At 41.1% G+C, this 20,798-nt stretch overlaps 1 protein-coding gene across 2 annotated transcripts in view; it reads left to right on the top strand.

The window, feature by feature from the left end:
• The window catches only part of slc45a3 (solute carrier family 45 member 3), a 136,764-nt gene that overhangs the window by 11,930 nt on the left and 104,036 nt on the right, over nucleotides 1–20,798 (top strand). The window contains exon 2 of one of the 2 annotated variants that reach the window (XM_048612102.1): nucleotides 13,462–13,552. The exons of the other annotated variant lie outside the window; for it this stretch is intronic. The gene's annotated coding sequence lies outside the window, so the exon portion shown is untranslated. The remainder of the gene's footprint in view (nucleotides 1–13,461; nucleotides 13,553–20,798) is intronic. 2 annotated transcript variants of the gene reach the window in all.

Below are 20,798 nucleotides of genomic sequence, written 5' to 3'. Positions count from 1 at the left end.
GTGAGGACGAGGGGGATTCTTTTTTGGTTCTTATTGCGTGGACGGGGTGTGAGGGATGAGTTGCGGGAGATGTGGGAGACACGGTTGAGGGCGTTCTCAACCATGAGGGGGGAAGTTATGGTCCTTGAAAAATGAGGACAACTGAGATGTTCGGGAGTGGAATGCCTCATCCTGGGAGCAGATGCGGCGGAGGCGAAGGAATTGGGAATAGGGGATAGCATTTTTGCAGGAAGGTGGGTGGGAGGAGGAGTATTCTAGGTAGCTGTGGGAGTCGGTGGGCTTGAAATGAATATCAGTTTCTCGGTGGTTGCCCGATATGGAGACACAGAGGTCTAGGAAGAGGAGAGAGGTATTCGAGATGGTCCAGGTAAACTTCAGGTTCAGGTGGAAGGTGTTGGTGAAGTGGATGAACTGTTCGAGCTCCTCGTGGGAGCACGAGGCGGCGCCGATACAGTCATCAATGCAACGGAGGAAGAGGTGGGGTTTAGGGCCGGTGTAGGTACGGAAGCTACGTAGCAAGCTATGTAATTGTGATTTTAAAAAAAAAATCAGCATCTCTGCAAAGTATCACTTCACACCAACAATTAATGAGCTCGCTTGACTCAGGCATAGTACTCAAGCAGCTGAATCAGCACAGCGTGGTTCAAGGTTTGCTGGAGAATTTGAGTGCACATTGTAGGCAGGGACTTCACTGTAGGAGTGTTGTATTGTTTGAGGTGCTGTACTTGAAGGAAGATGTTAAACCAAGTCCATATCTGCCTGTTCAGGTAAATGTGAATCATCTCATGACATGATTCAAAATGGAGCAGGAGTTCTTTTCCATTGTCCCGGTCAACATTTTTCATTCAAACCAATGCCATCGTAAAACATTTCAACTTGTAATTTAGCTTTTCTTGCAACTTCTGCTTTTGCCATTTATCTTCTTGCTGTCTGAGGAACCTTGCTATGTATGCAATTAGCTGTTGCAATTCAATACTTCTTAATCCTGGCTATATTTCAGAACTAGTTCATTGGCTGTATAGTAATGTAGGCCATCCTGCAGATACAATATTAATACAGTTTCTTTTCTACAGTAGGCATGCAGTGACTTGTTCTTAATCCATCAATGTTGACTGCATAGGATTATTTTTTACATTAAATACTGCTCAGTTTGACTTTGTACCAAGGCGACTTGGCACCTAAGCCTATTATAGTCTTGGTCCAAACATGAGACCTGAATTTCAGAGGAGGGTTGAGAGAGCCTATCCCTGATAACAGGGTAATATTTGATGCAGATGTATCCCCAAGAAACACTTAAAAATGAAAACAATGGGAGGCTGGTTGGACCGCTCATCCTGGCTCATTAGTTGGAGTTATATCTTGCACAAAAGATGCTTGTAGTCATTGCAGACCAATTATCTAGCCCCAAGATATGATGTCAAGCTTCTCAAGGTTGCATTGTAGGGCAGTCTTTCAATGCTCATCGATGATCTTCCATCTATGATAAAGTTAGAGATGTGGATACTACTGAGAATTGAGTGGTTTGCAGTTCGTGACTTCTCAGATAAGGAAGCAGTTTGTATCGACATGCAGTAAGGCCTGGCAACATTTGGGATTGAGCTGACAAATGGCAAATAACATTTATGCCACACAAGATCCAGGTAATGACCGTTTCCAACCGTGAGAATTTATCATTTTCTTGTGACATTAAACTGTCAACCATCGACATCCTTGGATTCATTTTTGACCTGAAACTTAACGGGATATGCCGCAGAAATACTGGGGCTATAAGCACGTGTCAAAGGCTGTATATTCCAGGCTGAGTGATTCACCTCCTTGTTTCCTCAAGCCTTTCCATCACCCAAAAGTTTCAATTAGTGAAAGAAAATACTGTCCACTTGACGACTGTAGGTTCAACAACATTCGAAAGTTTAATACTCACCAGGACAAAGCAACTCACTCAATTGGCATCCTGTCCGCAACCTTCAACATTTGCTCCCTTCACCACTCATGTACAGTGGCAGCAATGTGTACCATCTACAAGATGCACCAAGGCTCTTTGAACAGCACCTTCCAAACTCATGACTTCTACTGCCCACAGCATAGTTCCGAACACCTTCAGTAGACAACTGCAGTGTGTAGTAACCACTTCTAGGCTAGTTAGGATGGACAGTAAGATTTGTCATGACAGCACCACCTACACTTTTTGATCTTGCCTAAAGCATTCATAGGCTAATAGTCTTCCTTCATTGTCCTTATGATTTCATGATTCTAAGCCTGAGGCTCTACAGTGTTTATCAGTGAATAGTATAATGAAGTAAGTCCCATCATTCCAGAGGATAATGGTGGGTTTATAAACATAGATACATGGAAAATATAGAGCAGGAGAAGCCCACTCAGCCCTTTTGAGCCTGCTCTGCCATCCAACTCAGTCTCCAGTTCCTGCTTTCTCCCCATACCCTTTGATCCCCTTAGCCCGTGGAACTATATCTTACTCCTTCTGGAAAACGCTAAATGTTTTGGCCTCATCTGCTTTCTGTGGCAGAAAATTGCATAGGCTCACCACTGTCTGGGTGAAGAAATTTCTCCAGTGGGAATAATTGGGAATCTCTTTTAAGAACTGGCAAAGGGCATGATGGGCTGACTGGTCTTTTTCTCTGCTCTCTGTCACCATGATGGGAAGAGAGTTTCTTTTGCAAAATAAATCGTCCAAAGGGGTATCTTTCTGAGGGGACTTTATTTTTCCTTTCAACTATAAACGCCCAAAATAAATGACATCATGTGCATATGATGTATTAGGTACAGTCTGTCTTCCTCCACAGAAGGGAAAAATGCTGACCTTATTTCAATGCCTGTTTGAATTAGAAGATTCATTTTTCTAACCAACAATTGAAAGAGCTAGTTTTTGCATTTACTTTTAAGGTGCTTTTATTTCATAGTTTTGCTTTTGAGGTTCCTGCTATTTGACTATTCTTAACTTGAGGCAGGATATGTGGAGTATATAAACTGGGAATTTAGCATCAACAGTCTGTAGGAACCTGCTGTGAAGCAGGCCAGGCAACTTCTGTTTAAGCTCCTATTGTTGTTTTATGAGATAAAATAGTTAATCTGAATTATCAATGGAGGACAGCAAACTATGGCTTTAAACAATGATAAAATCACAAGAGAAACCGAGAACCAGTGAGGAATTTCTTGCTATTTTATGGAATAAACAACTTTTATGCAACGTATGCAATTCTTTTCTGTCTCTTTGTCTCTTCTATTGATGACTCTATGCTTTTGCTTAGCCCAAGTGGGTGTATTTAATGTGAGTTTTGATCTTGAGTGAAAACAGCCAGTACTGCAGAGGATAACCCAGATCGTAATACTGCCTTCACCTGGTATCGGTGACTGCACTCAGCTGCTAATTTATGCAGCGGTCAGCTGTGGTCTTTTGTCATCCAATGTCAGAGGGACGGACGTTAAGTGGAGTGTTGTACCGCTGGCTGTGACTCAACTGGACAGTAGGTTGGAAGGTCGTGTTCTTCAGCCGAGCTCAGAGGAGCCAAGGTTGAGGTGGAGAATCCATAAGTTATTAAAATATATTTTTGTTTTTCAGTTTCTTATAGTTGCCTGCTTTCAGCAGGCCTTAAAGCAATGTAGGATTAGCAGGAGATGCACCCAATTTCTAGTCTAACAACCAAAGAAATGGATAAATCGGGTTGAGAAATGTTTATTGCAAAACTGTGTCGTGTAAACAGTTGGATACTTGATTATTTATGGTAAGTTGAATTTCTGAGTTTTGAGTTAGTAACCAATGGGTTTTCTGAAGTTAATTATTAACTTAAGTATTTTGTAACCTTCGTAACTTCTTTTACAACGGTGTTTGAGGCCTGACTTTAGAATGAATGGACTTTTGCATACCATTGATGGATTTTTATTTATTTTAGATTGTTTTGTGACCCAGGGAGGTAAGGAATGGGCCTTCAGGTTTGTTAGAGACTTCTGGAACTTAAGGGATATACCCATGGCTTAGAAAGAGGGGCTTTTTGGTTTGAAGTTTTACTTTGAATGGAACAGTCCTGTGAAGTCCTTGAAATAAGATAACTATATAGGCCAATGCTCCTGAGAAGGGAGAAAGCCTGAAGAGGTACTTAAAGCTGAGTACGGTTAAGCAGGTATGTGATCACTCCCGAAGAAGCATTCTACAGTTCCAGTGTAACAGTTGAAGTCACAATTATCTTAACTCAATAAAGATGTCAGGGAACAGGGTCTCTGGTGTGACTATTGTATAAGTGGTGCTTTGAGTAATGTATCAGGGTTCTATACAAAAGCCATTTTGCTTATTTTCAATTTATACAAGAGTGTTTTGAGATAAAACTTACCATGTGTATAAAAATAGTTTGTAATATTTTGCTTTATCTTCATCTCTTTTTTTTTTGTTAATAATATGTTTTATCTTTAAAACATAATCTGTAGCACTGTATGCCAATATTGCAGCAAGAGACCACTGCATTAAAATCAAAGCAAATCAAAATATGATTTATTAAGCCAGGTTGCTGTCTGGGATCTGACTTGTCTGGTAATAACATCAGCTAGCATCATAACAAACGTGTGAGATAAATATTACTAAATGTAACTCTTTGCCCATCCAACATAGAGAATCACAGAATATGTACGGCAAAGAAGGAGGCATTAGGCCCATTGTATTCATACTAGCTCTCTCCAAGAGCAACTCAGCTGCTGCCTTTTCCCCTGCAAATCACTTTTAGAATCATAGAATCCCTACAGTATGGAAGCAGGCCATTCAGCCCATCAAGTCTGCAACGACCCTCCAAAGAGCAACCCACCCAGATCCATTGCCCTCACCTTATCCCTGTGACCCTGCATTTCCCATGGCTAATCCACCTAACCTGCACATCCCTAGATACTTTGGGCAATTTAGCATGGACAATCCACCTAACCCACACACTTTTGGACTGTGGGAGGAAAACGGAGCACCCGGAGGAAACCTGCATAGGCACTGACAGAATGTGCAAATTCCGCAAAGATGGTCGCCAGAGGCTGGAATTGAACCCATGTTCCTGGTGCTGTAAGGCGACTGTGCTAACTACTGGGTGACCGTGCTGCTTTTCCAGAGAATTATCCAATTCTCCCTTTAAAGGCCATGATTGAATCAGACTCCACCGCACTGTCTCAGGTGATGCATTCCAGATCCTAGCTACTCTCTGCATAATGCCAAAAAAAATAGACTTTTCCTAGATGTTGCTTTTGGTTCTTTAGCAATTGCTTTAAATCAGTAACCTCTGCTTTTCAGCCCTTCCACTAATAGGAACAGCTTCTCCCTCGCTGCTCTGTGACTTTGAATACTTCAAATGAATCTCGTGTTGCTATGCTCTTCTGTTAAGAAAGTAAGTACACATCTATTAGTGGTGTATGGGCCCTATCAAAAAGCAAAGCATCATAGAATTTTTCTTCAGTGCAGACATGGATCTGGTATACCTTTTCATAAACAGTAGTGGAAGCAAATCCTTCCCTTTTAAAAGGGAAATTGTTAAATATTTTAAAAAGAAAATGTTTCTTTTTAAAAGGAGTTTGGGGAAAGGGGAGGGAAAATGATTGAGTAAATGGGTCTTTCTGAGAGCATGCACAGACATGGTGGGCCAGATATGGGCCTCCTCCTGTGCTGTTAATATTTTATAATTCTGTGACTGTGGCCTGTTCTGTCATCTATATGCTTCCTTTGACATATTTATGTGGTTGAGTTTTGTTCCACATCGAATGCAAACAAAGAACAAATGTATAATTTCCACAGAGAAGGGTAAAAATACTTTATTTTCCCTTCTGTGGGCCAATAATTTTGAAATCTTATGAACTGCATCAATTTCTATTTCTAGATCTCCAGTTGAGGTTTACAGAAGAATGTTTTGTGACCAGTTCAAGGTGTACATTTCATAACTGAAAAAAATCACTGTTGAAAAAGTTCTGGTTTACAGTTTGGTTTCACAAATGGGAGTAAACCTTTTTTTTAAAAGCCCCCACAGTCCATATTTTTCTATTATGGAATGTTTCCCTTACCTTTTTCCTTTTGCCCCTTCTTCAACTCCAGTGTCAGTTCAAGTAAAGCAAAATGCAAAATAGGAACAGAAGTAGACAGTTTGGCTTTTTAAGCCTGCTTCACCATTCAGTAAGATCATGGTCGATCATTGCGTGTTTCAAATCTCACATACCACACCTTCATAACCCTTGACTTCCCTGCCTAACAACCTGCCTATCAGATTTATTTGAAATCACAAGCTTTCGGAGCACTGCCCCTTCATCAGGTGATGTGAAGAAAAGCATACAGGTACAGAATTTATAGGCAGAGTGACCAAAAGATCATACAAATAGTGTGAGCAGCGTGTCAATAGGCTGATTAACAAATCTCTGCAGGTGATCAAAAGTGTCAGACGGTGTGAGTAAAGTGTCAACAGCTGAATAGTAAGAGAAGGGGATGACCTATGATCCTATTGAGGCAGAGAGATAATTACAAAAAATTAAAAATAACACCATCACCTTGACAACTTGTTATGATCTCTCTATCTTAATTAGTTTGTATAGTTTTGGAGGGGAGGCAATGCTCTAGTGGTACTATTGCTGGACTGTCAATCCAGAGGTCAGACAATGTTTGGGGACCTGGGTTTGAATCCTGCCACGGCAGATGGTTGGATTTGAATTCAATAAATACTTGGGATTGAGAGTCTACTGATGACTATGAATCCATTACCAATTGTCAGAAAAACCCATCTGGTTCACTAATGTCTTTTCAGGGAAGGAAACTGCCATCCTTATCTGGTCTGGCCTACATGTGACTCCAGACCCACAGCAATGTGGTTGATTCATAACTGCCCTCTGGGCATTAGAGATGGGCAATAAATGCTGCCCAGCCAGCGACACCCCCATCCTGTGAATGAATTTTTAAAAATTTACTTGTTACTTTGGTTAGAACCTCAGCATGTGACTCTTATCCCTATCATGTTATTCCAGCATTTGGTTTGTCTCCAGCACCACTTTATTTAAAAAAAAATGAAAGAACTGCAAATGCAGTAAATCAGAAACGAGTAGAGGTTGCTGGAAAAGCTTAGCAGGTCTGGCAGCATCTTCCTTTGGACTGAGGAAGGTTCACCAGACCGGAAGCATTAACTGTGATTTCTCTTCACAGATGCTGCCAGACCTGCTGAACTTTTCCAGCAACTTCTGTTGTTGATCCACTTTATTTTTAATTTTTTTGTAATCATCTCTCTGCCCCACTTAATTGGATTATAGGCTATCCCCTTCACTTACTATTCAGCTGCTGACACTTTACTCACACCATCTGAAACTTCTGATCACCTGCAGTGAGTTATTCAACCTATTGACACTCCATTCACACCACTTGTGTGGTCTTTTGATCTCTCTGCCCATAAATTCTGTGTCTGTGTGCTTTTCTTCACTTCGCCAAATAAAAAGGCGGTGTTTCTAAAGCTTGTGATTTCAAATAAATCTGTGGACTATAACCTGGTGCCGTGTGCCTTCTGACCTTGTCTACCCCAGGCCAATTCCAGCACTTCCACATCATAACAATAATCTTTGTGGAGGCTACTTGTCAGCTTTACTTGGTGTCATCCTGCATTGCATAGTTTTGCATTAAAGTCAATTTCCAATTAGTACCCCGCAGTCGCTTTGCAGGTTTTTTTTGTCAAACGTATGAATATTCTCATGTAACTCCTGATCAAATGTGAGAGCTAGTTCTCTGGTGAAGTGGTAACTGGTCAGATTCTTATTTTGCTGAGCCCAGGTTCTATTGCCTTGCAGTGATCTCCTGTTATCCTCCTATGGATTGCTGTTTAAACCTTCTCAGTCTAGACAGATGGACTGTGCACCACTCCATTTTTTTGAAATTCACAAAACAGCAGTTATTTTCCATTGGCACCAGTTGAGAGGTGACCTGAGAGAAGTTTATAAAATTGCAGGGGTGGGGGTATCGATAGGGTTAATGGTAGGTGTCTTTTCCCTAGGGTGGGGGATTTCAAGACAAGGGGGCATATTTTTAAGATAAGAGGACAGAGAATTTAAAAAAGACGAGGGGCAAATTTTTTACACTGAGGGTGGCTCGCATGTGGAATGAACCTCCTGAAGAAGTGGTGGATGTGGCTACAGTTACAACAGTTAAAAGACACTTAGGTAAGTACATAAATAGGAAACAATTGGAGGGATATGGGCCAGGAGCAGGCAGGTGAGACTAGTTTAGCTGGGGATTATGTTCAGCATGGACTAAAGGGTCTGTTTCCATGCTGTACGACTCTATTTATTCATTTAATAACCCATAAAATTTGTTCATAATGAAACAAAAAAGTACCGTGAATGATCATGAGCTATTCGCTGAGGAAAGACTGTGTGAGCAATAGCACTTGGTGAAATATAATACCGTAACATGCTCTGATAAAGGTGAACATACAGTGGACATTGCTAGACCTCTTAACTTGCCAGCAACAGTGGTAAGAGCAGTTGTTGAAGGCATTGGTAAAAGAAAAGTTTGTTGAATGAATAAGTTCTTTGGTAGCTGTTAGATTAAGTCCTCACTTAAAATCGTGCTTCCAATCTCGAAAATGGTGACTTTAAGTGAGACAGCGGTTCTCATTGGAATCAGTGTTAAAACCAGAATTGGGGTCTGTACCACCTTACTTTTCAAAGAAAACGCAACATTTAAAAATTATACCTTGTAGGTTGAAACACTTTACATTGCCAAATTTCTACATTGCCAAATTAAATAACTTCTTTAAAAAAATAATAAATTCAGAAAAGGAAAATATAATTTTCTTCTTACTTGCACCTTCATAACCCTGAGCTCCTGGGGAAAAGAACAAACCAAATTTAAAAGTTCTTTTCAAATTGCAAAAGCATTACCAAATGCCATGCCCCATATCACCACCACCGTCTCCTCATGAAGCTGTCTGCACTACTTCTTTTCCAAGCCTACATTGTAATTTCTCATTCCAGCTTATGAAAGTGAGAGTTCCTGGTAGAGATTTCCAAGGAATCACCATTCTTGGAGTGAAAAAATTACTTCTCCTCTCTGTTTTAAATGGGTTCCCCTTATCCTGAGATTATGTCTCATGGTTTTAGGCTCACCTGCTAGGGAAATTCACCCAGCAAGAATTGTATAAATTTTCAACACTGTAATTGTTGAAGGCTCATGATTATATGTAGTATTGCTTTTTGGGAACATGGTCTCTAAATTGAAGAAAAAATTTAGTTTTAAGTTCTGTGAAGGTCAGGAGGTTGTTTTGAACAGTGAGCTGAAAACAGCATTTCCAAAAATGCGTGTAATTTTTGTAAACGTTTACCAAACCTCAGAGGTGATCGTTGCTAGGGTGTTGACTGACTTGTGCTTTACAACCCAGAGAGAGTCCAAGAAGCAAATTAGTTTAGAGAGAAGCAGGTGAGTCAGTGAAGAAGTTCCTAACAATTGAGGTACTGTTATCAGCAATCTCCAAAGAATGAGGGCTGGGGAAAACAGTGCTGTATAGTTTCAAGGAAAGCTGGAAATCGGAGGCTATTCAGGTGTCGGGGAAGAGGATATCCTCAAGGCTATCGAAGACCTGTGAGATTAAGGAGCACATGTTAAGGAGTAAGTGAGCTGAGTTAGCTTGTTTAAGGCTCTCAGGAAGAGACATTAACTAAAGAAAATAGGATTGAGTAAATGCAGAAACATGCTGAATAAAAACTAGGTAACAAATGTGCCACCTGATTAAGGAGCTTTTAAACTGGAGGTAGGGATCACCCTTCAATGAGGGTTGAGTGTCTGCAAGGTTGTTGTTGAGATAAAAGGGTTTAATCTTTCAGAGGCAGAGAGAGATATGTAATAAGAACATTTCATGTAGTTCTTGTATTGTAAAATAGGTTTTAAAAATCCTTATTGTGTGAAATAAACTTTTTGTGAAAAGTACATTGGCAGGCTCTTGTGAATATGTTCACTGACTTAGCACAGTGAACAAAAAAAGACAAAATTCACAGTCTGTCAAACCAGGTCTCATTCTGGGATCTGACTTGTCCAGTATTACCACCTAATGCAAGCCCAGTCTCCTCAATCTGTCCTTCAGAAGACAGTTCCCACCCCCCACCCCCCATCTCAAGGATTAATCTGGTAGGGAGAAAAGAAACAGAAATTGCTGGATGAGGGCAGCAGGTGTGCATCTGTGACGATAAAGCTTAGTCATTGTTTTGGAGGGTGACCCTTCTTCAGAATGGATGGATTTGGTGGACATCTGTTGTATGTCCTGAATGACAGGCATATCCCTCCCTTAGAAAAGTTGTACATAATAGTCCAGGTGAGGTCTCACCAAGGCTCTATACACCTGCAGCTGGACATCTTTTCTCCTGTACTTGAATCGCTTTGTGATGAAGACCAATGCACCATTTGCCTTTCTCTTCTACTTTAAACCTTGTGCAGGTGGATCCACATTACGCATGGAGATAAATGTAATATGGGTTCAGATAGTGCACAGTCTTGAAGCTTGGGCATGGGTTAGCCACATTGCAGTTGTGTGGAGGAATCATTTTGTGCTTGGTATGAGTGAATGACATTGTGATAGTTGAAGAATAATGTCTTTATGAATGATGCATGGGAGCTGGGTAAAGCAGGAAACAATGTGAAAATGAGTCTTGCCATGCTGAGTGAGAATACAGACCCACTAACTACACAGCACTGAAGCAAAATACTGTTGTGTAGAACAATGTTAAATTAGACTAGCTGTAGAAATAGTCAGGATGGATTTATGGATGTAGAAAGATAGCTAAGCATTTGGATTAAATGTCAAAGTTGACAATGCATGCCTCTGCATTTATTGTAGAAAATACTAGGAGTTTTTACAATGATCTCAAGAATGACTGACTGTGTGAGAATTCAAACATTGAATTGTTTAATCCTAGTTGTCGGTGGTTTGCAAGGTATAAACAAAATTTGCTAACTTGCATAACCTTGTTTGTAAGTTGGTAAGTTGCCAGAGCTGATGGTAAAGCGGCTGAGTACTTAATTCAAACATTAAGCAAAATCATTGAGGAGAGTAGATGTACTCAACAAGGTTTTGTGTGAATCAGGAACAAAAACAAAGTTGCTGGAAAAGCTCAGCAGGTCTAGCAACATCTGTGGAGGAGAAAACAGAATTAACGTTTCGGGTCCGGTGACCCTTCCTCAGGAGGGTGAATCTCTTTGTGTGAATCAGACTGGCTTATTCTTGAAAAGACGTGTATGTTTCAAGAGAAGAAATGAATGTGCCAGACTTTAAAGCAGCAGTTATCATCTGCTTGGTGGAAATGCAGTGGTTGGTTTTAATTTGAAGATTATACTTGTTTACTATTTCCAAACACCTAGGGCAATGAAGGGTCATTCAAAGCATAAACTACCAATTGTGTGGAGGGCAAATAGGAAGGCAAGGCTAACATGAGCCCAATTTTTGAAAATTGGTTTACATCTAGTTTGTACAGCTGTCAAGGATTATTTTTCAGCAAATAACCTCACCACCAAAGTATTACTCATCCTGGACAATTTTCCTGGGTATCTTAGAGCTTTTGCTGACTTCAGTGACAATGAAGGGTATTATCATGCACGGGTGTATTTTCAAAGTGGACCACAAATGCTGTTTTCGACAAAATCAAAGTGCCAGGTGACGAACTCCATTGGATGTTAGGAACATCTCGCAGAATGGGTACATTCCAGTGTTTCCAGATCAGCTGCAGAACAATTACATGAGGAGCAAGGCTCATTCTTGTCTGCCTAACCTTCTGTCTCAACGTTCACAGTAAAGTATTATATTTTCAAATAGCTTAACATTTTTCGCCACACTGATTTGGGATTGGCAATTAGTCCTGAATTCAGGCTGGCATTGTGCATGCCTCCATGGGAACACACAAGGCTCCCCACGCCTCAAAGCCAACACAGTCTATTGAACCATCTGTATTGATGGATTAGGCCTCTTTAGTCAGAGGAAAAGTCATTGGACTGTCAGGTTTCATCAAGTGTCCTGTTTGTCACTTATCACGGGGTTCTGTCATTATTGCAAATGCCCACATGAAACATTTAGATTATACTACAGTGAAAGTGGCTGCATTTGGAAATGTCAGTAGACATTTAAAAAAATCTTGCTTGGGCCATCACCGTCATGGGATCTGGAAAACTGGCAGTCAGGACTTGACAAGGCAGATGCGGAAAGGTTGTTTCCACTTGTGAGAAAGTCTAGGCCCAGACGGCTAATTTCTGAGTAAAGGTGTTGCCCATTTCAGGAAGGGATGAGGAGGAATTTCTTCCCTGAATGTCATCAAATTGTGGAATTCTTTGCTGTGGAGATGCCGGTTTTGGACTGGAGTGGACAAGGTCAGAAATCACACAACACCAGGTTATAGTCCCACAGATTTATTTAAAGACACAAGCTATTGGAGTCTCACTCCTTTAGGTGTCAGTACTTTACCAAAGAGGGCTGTTGAGGCTGAGTCGTTCAGTATGTTCAAGGCTGAGATAGATATTTTAAATTAGGGAATCGAGGTTTATAGGGCAAAGACTGCAAAGTGGAGCTGATGATTATCAGATCAGCCATGACTTCTGCATAGTCTTGTCTTCAGAAGAAAAAAGACTTTAGTTGATGTATACCTGATGCTGTCGTCTGTGTGTCACTTGACCAGTAGGGTCTTGTTCGATCTATCGTACAGGTCGTTCTCCTATGACATGATAGTTGTGTTCTTGTGTGACCTCACGCTGTAGAAAATCACCATAGAAAATAACATTATAAGGAAATCGCTGTACAGCAGAAAGTTCGCGTTATCCAAACAGTGTCCACTATTCATCAATCGTGTTACAGCCAATTCGTGTTAATGAAACCCACATTATCGCAGAACTACCTGCAGTTAAAGCCTGCTGATTTGCACCAACAGGAGCTGAGTCCTTTGTGAATCATCACATCGATGTATCGATGCAGCCCCAGAAAGGCCACACAGGTTGGGAATGACTCACTTTGGATCTGTGCCTCTGGTGTACACCTGTCCTGAGTTTGCACTTATAAAAAAGTGGATTGTTTGCCTGCTTCCATTTTCCTCCAAATCTGACATGCTTTGGAACCTTATTTTGGCAAAAATCTTGGCTCAAACTATCTTTTTAATATGACAACCACATCAGACTGCCTCTGCTTTAATCACTGTGTCTCATTTTCTGTTTAATCTCTTCTCAAGTTACTGCTCTGTGTGTCTATGCATGCGTCCTTTATCAATCAAGGTAATGTTTTCCTGCTTATTTTGATGTGTATTCAAGAGAGAGAAAAATTTGCATTTATATAACGCAATGTGGAGCTGAAGAAGCGTTCCAACCAAAAACGTCAGCTTTCCTGCTCCTCTGATGCTGCCTGGCCTGCTGTGTTCCTCCAGTTCCACACTTGTGTTATCTCTGACTTCAGCATCAGCAGTTCTCACTATCTATCTCTCTTTGCATTTATATAGCTCCTTTCATGACGGCAAGCCTTTCAAAGTCATTGTCTCTACTACCAAACGGGGAAATACTTCAGAAGTGTGTAGAAGAGCACAGTGCAGAGTGAGTTGAATCAAATGCCTGCCAGATGCTTATGATTAAACAATGAAGCAGTTTATATCATTATAGTGTATTGTATCTATAAAATATTGCAAAAAGGATAACCGTATTGTTGGCAGTGGGCCACAAAGGGGCTAGTTAGTTTACTTAAGAGTCACGCTTTTCAGATAGTTGGGATGTGATGGTTGTGGATGTCATCCTTGTTCTAATTTGAGCTCTGCCATTTCTTTATGCTTATCAAAAGGCCATTTTCCTGAATGGACCTACATTGCTTAGGATCAGAAACTTGGAAGGATACCTGTGGACAAAGTAGGAACAGCATATGCAAGATTGTTACTTTTTTATTTCAATTCTTTTATATTTTGCATTTTCATTTACAAATTCCTCAAAATGTAGAAAATCGAATTTTTATTAGACTGTATTGTTCAGATTACAATGAGCAGTTGAACTTATTTGGAGGAATTATAAGTACCTAAAAATCTATAGGGAAGGGAATGGGCATGCTCTAGAAAGTGATAAACTTTGCCCCTAAAATATCAGCTGGGGATTCCTGATTCAGTTCATGGGATACAAGTCAGCAAAGTCTGGAACACTATCTAATTTGGTGCCTCCAACTTTCCAAATATAATTTCTCTCTTCACTGTAAAACTTACAAATCCACACTGGTTAATTACTTCCTTGTGTGACATTTGTTTTGTTACGTGCTGTTGGATCTAATAGTTCAGCAATTTCCATGTTGGTCCCAAGTTGTTGTTTAATGACTCAGATGCCTGAACATTTTTTTTCTTTATCTTAATTTGCTGTTCTCATGTAGTTTCACTGCTATATTTTGCTTGTATTCTCTTAGTATTTCTTTTCAGAATTTGTTGCCTCCCAATCGTGTACTCATTTTCAAATGCTGTTTTCTCTTTTTCTACTGCTTTTTATCATTTCCTTAGTTTTCCATTCCACTTTTATTTTTGCTCAGAACACATTTTGGTGATAAATTGTCTTTTCATTTGCATGGGGAGAAAACTTACTTTAGAAGTAGCCAATTTCATCCACATTCTTTCTTTGAAGTATTTTCTTTGATTTTAACCATCTCATTTGTGTACAGCAATATTGCACAATTTAATCAGCCTTTTACTGGTGAACTTTGTTCGGAAGTTGTTATAGACGTGGAGGTGAATGAGGCATGCATGTTGTTCAGCTGCACTTTTTAAATATTTTCACATCCTTGAGACACCCCGAATTACTTTGCGGGCACATAAGTACTTCTGGAAGTGAGTTATTGAGTCATAAAGTTTTGCAGCACAGAGCAAGGCTCTCTAGTGCATCATGTCTGCATGGGTCATCAAACAATAATCTAGGAAAAAACAGAGTTAATGTTTTGGGTCTGGTGACATTAATTCTGTTTTTTCCTCCACAGATGCTGCCAGACCTGCTGAGCTTTTCTAGCAACTTTGTTTTTGTTCCTGATTTACAGAATCACAGTTCTTTCGGCTTTTATCCTTCTATTCGAATTCCATTTTCCAGCACTTGTCCCATAGCTTTGTACGTTACAGCGTAATGTAGGAAACAAATAATGTACAGTTTGCAAACCACATGATTCCTTCTAAAGCAATGAGATCACAATTGGACCATCTCTTCTGGTAATGTTGGCTGAGTTTTAAATATTGGCTAAGATAGCAATGGAAACTTGCCTGCTCTTCTTAGAAATAATGTTTTGCATCCACCCAAGCCAAGGCTCCATCTGCCTTTTAACGACTCGTTGGAAATGGAATTTCCACCAGTGCAGTGCACCCACAGTACTGCACTGAAGTGTTGGCCTGAAATTGCGTGTCCGCTTCGTTTTTTTTTATTTTTGTTTGTGTTTAGAATGGAAATTGAACCCACAACCTTTTTGACTCATTGGTGAGTTGATTCATTAAGTAGCAATGTAATACATTACTTTGGATAAATGACAGTGTTTTGGACTTTACTGGAAATTGGCTAGTTATAAACAGCAATGAGTTGCAACATGCAGAGAGTGTCTGGGTGGCAGGCAGCTGTTAGTAGTTTTTCTTTATTCTTTCAAGAGATGTGGGCACCATTGGCTGAGTCAGCATTTAATGCCCAACCCTGTGCCATTCTCAAATGTAGTGGTGAACTGTCATATGGCATAGGGATAGTCACAGTGCTGTTAGTGAGGGAGTTCAGAAGTTTGACACTGATGGTGATAGAATGGTAATGGTTACAAAGTGGGATGATGAGTGGCTTGGAGATAGTGGTGTTCCAAGCGTTCTCTGCCCTTGTCTTTCTAGGTGGTAGAGGTCATGGGTTTGGAAGATCAAAAGGAGCCTAGATGAGTGGCTGAGGTGTAGCTTGTAAATAGTAAACACTGCTGCCACTGTGTCATTGGTGGAGGGAATGAATATTAGTGGCAGTGTTACTGTTGAAGAATTAAGTCTGATGCCAAATGTCTGAATAGATACGCAGGTTGACAGCAATGGCATCATTAATTTTCCATGCCCACAAACTTTTATCAGTCCTAGAGCAAAGGCAAGAAGAAGTGAAAATGTCTTGACCTTCAGCGGGATGTTTGATGATCCACTGAGCAGAAAAGGTCAATGGAGAAGAAGGTTGGGAGTCATTTTGTATGGAATGGCTGCTTAAAACTTTGGCACCAAGTTCCTGGGCTAGAAATCAGGCAACACTTGTTGGGTTGTTTGACTAAGGGTGTAACCTTGTAACCTGAGACAGATGTTTCTAAATTTTTATTTAGCCTCAGTGCACCAGATGTGGTCTCAATGTGCAATTTTGGTAATTATCTGAAGTCAATATTACCATCCTTGTAAGCATGTATGAACAGCAGACTCTGCATCGTTGTAGTGTGTTTTGTCATTGGCCATGGGTGAGGTCCCAGAAGACTGGAGGGTAGCGAATGTTGTGCCCTTATTCAAGAAGGACTGCAAAGAAAAAGCTGGGAATTATAGATCAGTAAGTTTAACATCTGCAGTAGGTAAGTTACTTGAGAAGATTCTGAGGGATAAGACACACATGCATTTAGAAAGACTGGATTTGATTAGGAGTAGTCATCATGGCTTTGTGCGTGGGAGGTCAATACCTCACAAATTTGTTAGAGTTCTTTGAAATGACCAGGAACGTTGATGAGGGCAGGGCAGTAGACGTTGTCTATATAGATTTCAGTAAGGCCTTTGATAAGTTCCACATGGTAGGCTGTTCCAGAAGGTTAGATCGCATGGAATCTAGGAAGAGTTGGCAAATTGGATACACAATTGGGGCTTAATGATAGGAAGCAGAGAGTAATAGTGAAGGATGCTTGTCAGACTGGAGGCCTGTGACTACTGGTTTGCCTCAGGGATTGATGCTGGGCCCATTGCTGTTTGTTATCTGTGTCGGTGATTTGGATGAGAATGTACATGGCATTATTAATAAGTTTGCAGATGACACCAAAATAGGTGGTATTGTGGACAGTGAGGAAGGATATCAGAAATTGCAGCAGGATCTTGATCAGCTGGGGAAGTGGGCCAAGAAATGGCAAATGGAATTTAACATAGATAGGTGTGAGGTGTTGCATTTTGGAAAGTCAAATCAAGGTAGGAGGTTCATGGTGAATGGTAGGGCCTCAAGGAGTGGAGCAGAACAGAGGTACCTTGGAGTTCAGGTGCAAGGTTCTCTGAAAGTGGAGCCATAGGTAGACCGGACAGTGAAGAAGGTTTTTGGCACATTGGGCTTCATCAGTCAGGGCATTGAGTGTAGAAGTTGGGAAGTTATGTTGCAGTTGTACAGGACATTGGTGAGGCCACTCTTGGAGTATTGTGTTCAGTTTTGGTCACCTTGTTATAGGAAGGATGTTATTAAACTGGAAGGAGTGCAGAAGAAATTTACAACCCAAATGCAGGGAAACGGGGTTAGCGTGGATGGACATTTTGGTCGGCATGGACCAGTTTGGGCCGAAGGGCCTGTCTCTGTGCTGTAGGACTCTGACTTCCATGACTCTTTTTTTTTCAGTTTGCACCTGGCCTACCTATTGAATATTGTGGTGACAGAAATGGCTCCAGAGTATGAAACAGGTGTCTGCAAGTTTTGTAGGTGTTTACCATCTTAAAAGACCAGAAATGGTTGCTAACACCTACCTGAACTGTTCAGGCGATCCCAGTGTCACAACTTGCAGGCCTCCTAGATAATTTTACAGCCACCAGAGCACTGAATGGTCACTGTTATTTTACTGTAGGAGACCGCGCAGTCAATTTGCTCACAACCATCTCTGACAAACAGCGACATAGTCACATGCAGAAAGTGAAATAAACAACTGTTACAGTCATACAGCACGGAAACAGGCCCTTCAATCCAACTCATCCATGCTGACCAGGTTTCCTAAACTGAACTAGTCCCATTTGCCAGTGTTTCGCCCATATCCCTGTAAACCCTTTCTATTCATGTGCCTGTCCAAATATCTATTAAATGTTGTAATTGTACCTGCCTGTACCACTTCCTCTGGTAGCTCGTTCCATACACGCAACACCATTTGTGTGGGAAAAAGTTTCCCCTCAGGTCCCTTTTAAATTTTTCCCCTTTCACCTTAAACCCATGCCCTCTAATTTTGGATTCCCCTACCCTGGGGAAAAGCCGTTTGCTATTCACCCTATCCATGCCCCTCATGGTTTTATAAAGCTCTATAAGGACACCCTTCAGCCTCCTACCCATCAGGGAAAAATGTACTAGCCTATCCAGCCTCCTCTTATAACTCAAAGCTCCAATCTTGGTAACACCCTTGTAAATCCTTTTTGCAACTTTCGAGCCTGATAACATCCTTCTTATAGCAGGGTGACCAGAATTGTACGCAGTACTCCAATAATAGCCTTAACAATGTCTTCTACAGCCTGTAACATGACATCCCAACTCCTACGCTGAGTGCTCTGACCAATAAAGGCAAGTATGCCGTACATCTTCACCACCACCCTGTCTATCCATGATGCCACTTTGAAGTAACTATGTACCTGCACCCTTAGCTGTCTCTGTTTGACAGTACTTCCAAGGGCCCTCCCATTAAATGTGTAAGTCCTGCCCTGGTTTGTCTTACCAAAGTGCAACACCTTGCATTTATCTGAATTAAACTCCATCTGCCATTCCTCAGCCCACTGTTCATTATAAAGTGCCTTTAACACACTAGAATAGAAATGTTCGCAAACAAAATTTGTCTGGTTTGGGGATGGGGGGAGTGGGGCTAGATAAAGAAGTAAGCGGCATTGAGAAGGCTCCCTCAGTACACTCCTGGCAGAGGGGAACCTGGTTCTGCTACCAACTAAGTTGATTACTGACCCAATAAGTTTGAATTTTGCAGACACTCCTGTTGTAAGCCCACTCAGTACGCTGTCTGACCTGCTGCTCGTGAAATGTAGATAATGGGAGTCAGGGTGAGCTTGCCAACTGGATAAATAATTGGCTTAACGGCAGGAGACACAGAGAGGTGGTGGAGGGTTTCTTTTCTGACTGGAGGTCTGTCACCAGCAGTATTCTGCAGGGATTGGTTCTGGGTCCTCTTTTGTTTGTCATTTTTATATAAATGATTTGGATGAGAATATAGAATGCATGGTTAGTAAGTTTGCGGGTGACAACAAAATTCATGGCACGTAGACAGTGATGAAGGTTTTCTAAGGTTACAAAGGAAACGTGATCAAATGGGTCAATGGACTGAAAAATGGTAGATGGAGTTCAATCTGGATAAATGTGAGGTATTGCATTTTGGTACAACAAACAAGGGTGGGGCTTATACAGTTAATGGTAGGACCTTGGGTAGTGTTGTAGAACAGAGGGACCTAGGGGTGCAGGCATATAATTCCTTTGAAGTTTGCATCACATACAGATAGGGTGGTTAAAAAGGCATTTGGCATGTTTGCCTAAATTGCTCAATAATTTGAATACAGGAGTTGGGAAGTCATGTTGAGGTTGTACAGGACATTGGTGAGGCCTCATCTGGAATACTGTGTCCAGTTCTGGTCACCCAGTTATAGGAAGGATATTGTCAAGCTGTAGAGGGTTCAGAAGAGATTTACCAGGATGTTGCCAGGTGTGAAAGGTTTGAGTTATAAAGAAAAGCTGTATAGGCTATAGAACTTTTTAACTGGAGCATAGGAGGTTGAGAGACGACCTGAAAGAAGTGAATAAAATAATGAGAGCTATAGATGGAGTTAATGGTAGTTGTCTTTTCCCTAGGATGGGGGATTTCAAGACCAGGGGGCACATTTTTAAAAAGAAATGAGGGGCAAATTTTTTACACAGAGGGTTGTTCGTGTGTGGAATGAACTTCCTGAGGAAGTGGTGGGTGTGGGTACATTGAGAAGGTTTAAAAGACATTTGGATAAGTACATGAACAGGAAAGGTTTGGAGGGATATGGGCTAAGAACAGACAGGTGGGACTAATTTAGTTTGGGATTATGTTCAGCATGGACTGGTATGACTCTATAATAGGAGCAGGAGTAGGCCATTTGCTTCTTCAAGCCTTTTCTCCCATTCACTATGATCACGGCTGATTATCCAACTCAGTCCCCTGTTCCTGCTTTCTCTTCAAACTGTTTGATCCCACTTTAGTCCTATGAACCAGTCGCCAATTTGATCTTCCTGTGAAGACTATTGCCACCAGTCCCTTTTTAAATGTTGGAAACTATATAGAGCCTGACTGGTCTAATGTGATGAGGAAAACTATCATTCCTAGTGTAACGAAATGAATCTCTTGTAGTTAGCAAGATATAGTTTATCACAAGTTACAGGTTAACTTGATATAACATACATTGTTACAGAGATATTGTTATAGCTCAAGTCATTTGAGATCCCAGGTTGTTCTGCCCATAAGGCGATATGACATTTATCATAGTGGGTGGTGCGTTTTGCACTTCTCAGTATTGAGCCTTTCCCACCTATATACAACAAAACCAGCATTTTGTGTCAGGGAGAGCCCCTCACCTCCCCCACTGTGTTGAGAGACCATCATCTTCATGGAGCTGTCTTCCTTGTGGCAGGCTTGGGGAGAATAGTGGGAAACGCATGACAACAGGGGGCAGAGGCTCCGTATCCCTGCTGCTTGGGAAAGCTTTACCCGTGGACCTGGGAAAGGTTCTCCTTCTGATTTTCAAAGAGCCCAATACTGTCCCGGGATGTGCAGACTAGGTGGATTAGCCATGGGAAACGGAGGGTTACAGGGCCAGGGTAGGGAGATGGGGGTTAAAATTGAATCAGAGATAGTAGGAACTGCAGATGCTGGAGAATC

The sequence above is a fragment of the Rhincodon typus genome, chromosome 25 (assembly GCF_021869965.1).
Source record: "Rhincodon typus isolate 14 chromosome 25, sRhiTyp1.1, whole genome shotgun sequence".
Taxonomy (NCBI): Eukaryota; Metazoa; Chordata; class Chondrichthyes; order Orectolobiformes; family Rhincodontidae; genus Rhincodon; species Rhincodon typus.
This window is presented reverse-complemented; position numbering and strand designations above follow the sequence as displayed.